Raw genomic sequence first — 4,573 nt, forward strand, 5'->3', positions numbered from 1 at the left:
TGATGGAAAAGCAAATTCCCTTTCTTTTATCAATGAGAGCAGTTCATTCTCCTGTACGTTTGGAAAGGACTGTTGGGCAAGATGAATCTGCATTTAGTGGAGTAGAATCTTGCAAGGCTTAATAGGAATTAAATATGGAAGAGCTTATGATGTAAGATGAAGGAATTCACCGGCAGAAACCTATGTTTCTGTCAAATAAATGAGATATTTTATTGCAGGTGTTCTAATTACATTGATTTTTATCTTCAGAAAGGTACTCATTGCTTGATCGACAAGAATTCCATTAAGAAATATGAGAAAATGGCAAAGCAAACAAAAGAAAAGAAGGAAGAGCCCAAACAGTTGAATGTTCTTTTCCATCCATATCTCATAGTTATTTATTATTTCTTCAGCTAATTTCATTGAGTTTATAAATGTGCATTAGTATGTAATCTGTGTATGTATGATCCTTATGTAAAAAAAAAAAAGAAAAAGAAGAAGAAAAGAGAGAAAAAGAAAAAAAAACTATGCTCTTATTTTCGAACCCTTGTTCTCTTTCCTACCTTGCATGCGTGTCGAGTCGGTGGTCTGCCTATACACGCTTTTCTCTAGCGTGGTGGGAGGGAACCGGCGCGACACCTACGACAAGGTAGGAGAGAGCCTCTCGGTTCCAAAATCATATCTCGCGTTCGGGCGCACCGGAAAACTCGCCTATACACGCTTTTCCTCTAGCGTGGTGGGATGGGAACCCGTGCGACACCTAGACGATGATCGGGATATTCATAAGTACTCGCTCGCGAGGAAACAACTTTTTTTATAAGTACCCGCTCGCGGGGAAACAACTGCTTCTCTTTTGCAACAGGTACCGAAGACCCATACACGCCTTTCTCTGGCGTGGTGGGGGGGGGGCGACGATTACACGGCCGCGGTGTCCTCATACGAGGGCACCTACCGTACACGCTTTTCTCTAGCGTGGCGGGAGGCCCAGTTTTCCGTAGTTTTCCCCTAAAACGGGGAACGCCGGGAGGCTGCCGAAATTTTGACTGAAGATTCAAGGACTTGGACAAAAAAAAAGGGACATGGACTAGAACTTGAACTTGTGAACCTTTGAACAAGATTGAGATTAATTTGAATAAAAATTCAAATTGAAATTAAATTAAATTTGAGCCTAAATAAATGTTGAGCAACAAAGGATTTAAACCAAATGAACTAATTATTGTAGACATGAGCTCAAATTGGCCTCATGCTTGAACTTTATAAGCTTTGAACTCAAAGAAATGAGTTTGGATTGAACTCAATTTGGACTTGAGCTTCATTCAAGAAAATGCTATACAATGATGTTGAAATTGGAATAGCAATAATCTATAACTTTAATTTCAATTTGGATTAAAGCTTAATATAAAAAAATCAATTAAAATCTTGAATTATGATTGATAAAATCAAAGATTCAAGCATGAATTAATCATATGCTTTAACATGATATTTTTGGACAATAAAAAAAATTTGCAATTATCATGAATGTTGGTGGCACATAAAAAAAAAAAAAATATGGATTGATTACAAACAATCATGTTAGAACTGGAGCATTATAATTGCTTGGCAAAATAAAAGCATAATTCACTCCTAAAATGCAATTGATTGAACCAAAATAAGGCATTGCCATGAATAGAAGCAATGTATCTATATTGTGCTCTTAAGCGATTGAAAGTGAATTGAAGATGATTGGCGCCAAGCAATCAACACAAGGTGCTTAGTAAAATTATCATCCAAAAAAAAGAAGTCCCTTTCAAACTACAAGTTATGTTCAAGGATAATGAAGATTGTGTGACATGTAGCATCATTCACTCACAAATGATAGTGAATGGTCATGCAAATTGTTTGGTTTGAATAACCCATAAAGAGTATGAATGATTGTGACAATTCATACACAAGCATATGCTAAGGATTTGCGGGCTTTAATGTAATTTGCTTGAAGTAGTTTCATTCAAATGAATTCATTACAAGCCGTAACAACTCAAATGAAGGTGGTGAATGTCACAAACACTCTACAATCAACCATATTCAACCTTACAAAGCAATATAATATAGAAGAAGATTTTGTACAAGTCATGGAGTAGAATTGGGAAGTTCATATGATCAAGCAAACAATTCAACTCCAAAAGATCTGCAATACATACAATCTTTCTACGAATACGGATGTATGTAATAGCATAGTCATTTATGGGTAGATGGTGAAAAGACGTCAGTAAATGCAGTATCCTGAAGTCAATTCCAGTATATAAAGGAAGACATCTACCTACCTACATGCACCAGTGAACGAAATGTACTGAAAAGACCAAGACCACACAAAAATGTATGAGAATACGACAAGTGCAAGCTCCTACGACCCAAAGCAGGAGATTAGTTTAGTGCACTATGATCCGCCCACATAAAGCCAATAATTAGTGCACGACAGTCTACCTGTACAAGCAGCGAACAACTCTATTCAAAACTGCTACGCCACGCCACCGATCTGTAACCTCCGTACAAGCAGACAGAGGGCGTCTTATTCCAAAAAATACCCCCTGCACGTGCACTATAAATTGTATACACATAGGTACACTAAAGGGGGGAAATATATTCTCAAACCCGCATGGGCCCCGGCGAGCGTGTTATTGGTACACACGTGACGTCTAGGGATGCTGCGCGGGTTGACAAGTGAATTCAGGCTCAAACCCGATCCTCCTATACGGATTAATAGGAGTCGACAAGGTTCGAACCAACAAATAAATATGTGGCCGTGGCGACCAGAATATTTATTTTAATACATTCATATTAGACCATCAAGGCCTACAACAATATGAATTCACTAATAAAGGCTCAAAGCCTATAAAACCCGATCCTCTATCAACAGCCCGACAGAATTGACACGGTTTAATCCAAAAAAGAAATGACCCCCAAACACCCCGATGATGGCCGTGTTGAATGCATATCTCAACCGGAGGGGTTCCCCAAATATTTTTCAAATATCTCCAAAATATCCAAAGTCCATTTCAAATACTTATAAAAATCCAAAGCTCCACCCAAAATCCCAGAAAATTCCAAAAATTCAAATTTCAAAAATATTGAAAATATGAAATATAATTATCAAACACTTAAAGCAAACTTCATCCACCCTCCGCAACAGTTTGTCGGGTGGACAAATTTAAATATAAAACTTCAGCTCACAAAGAGCCGAATGCCTAGTCGAAAATATCACTAGGATTCATCCTCAAACAATCTCCTGCTAATAAGGACGTGGTACGTGTCCTCTGACCGGCGTTTGCCGCCAAATGGCACCGCAGGATAAACGGTATGACCCGGGGCCCTCTGAACCGAGTGGTTTTGCCGTCAAATGGCACCACGAAATACCGGTTATGGCCATAGCCAATACGCTCTTTATTGGCATCAAATCCTTGAGATATGAATCAATAGGATATGATCGATAGGGCATAAAGCCCTCTGTAAGCTAAGGTGGATTCAAATTTGTCCCCTTAGACAAACACTCACCCCAGGTCTACAAGGTCCCCTTGGACGAAGCAACCCATGGTGCTGACAAGGATCCTTCTGTCAGTTGGTCGACTAACCTCCTGACTAAGTAGACCAGGGACACGATGACCCGGGACGACGGAACCATGGGATCTTGATCGGGTCCATCATCCATTCCCCCACCATCCGCTTTAAGTGCAAGATGGTGAAATTTCTAATTTTAAATATCAAACCATTTCAACTCAAACTTCCAAATATTTCAAAATCCATATACATTGCTGCTACTATATGCCAAATAACACGTATATCCTACGTATCTGATTGACGACTAGCCTTAATCGAAAGTTCTCTCTCGTGATCGGGAGGGGTAATTAACTATAGGGGCTTGCGCCTATAGGAAACCAGAACTCAGATCATAAAGTCCTCACAAAATGAGGGCGAAATCTCTGGGTAAGTGTCTTATCTACAAACCCATCTGCCTTCCAAAATTTACCTCGGAACTTAGTCCGTTAAAACTCCCTCGCCGAATAAGAAGAGTGAGCGGAGGCCGGGGACGAATTTTCGGAGCCCACATCGACCTAATTGAAAAATAGGTCGGGTTCGGGTTGACCCGTCAGGTTGGCAGACAAACCCATATACCCGTTGAATGAGCTACACTGACGATGCCGCGCGCCCCCTCCCGCCCGAGCTGCTTCCGGCTGCGCACACTTGCCCGAAGCTGTCAGCGGCTGCTCGGCTCCGCCTGCCGCGCCTGCCAGCACCCGCCCGAAGCTGCCTACTCCCGGCCGCACGCACCAACGCCTGCTCGCGCTCAACACTTGCGTTCACGCCCGCCCACCGTCCGCCACCCTACTATCCCGCCGTCGCCGTCCTCGGGTCAAATGTGTCGGGTCGGGTCAACCCGGTAACACGATGGGTCGGGTCCGTGTCCAGATTTTCGACCCATTTATATAAACGGGTCAGGTTAGGGTCGACCTGTTTGAACCCGGGTCAGTTCTGGATTCGAACCGAACCAGACTCTAAACCCGGTTTTAACACCCCCTAGGCATAGCACTCTTTTACAGATAATCTTGTTTCGCACATATCA

This window comes from Dendrobium catenatum, unplaced genomic scaffold, assembly GCF_001605985.2.
Source record: "Dendrobium catenatum unplaced genomic scaffold, ASM160598v2 fragScaff_scaffold_1661, whole genome shotgun sequence".
Taxonomy (NCBI): domain Eukaryota; kingdom Viridiplantae; phylum Streptophyta; class Magnoliopsida; order Asparagales; family Orchidaceae; genus Dendrobium; species Dendrobium catenatum.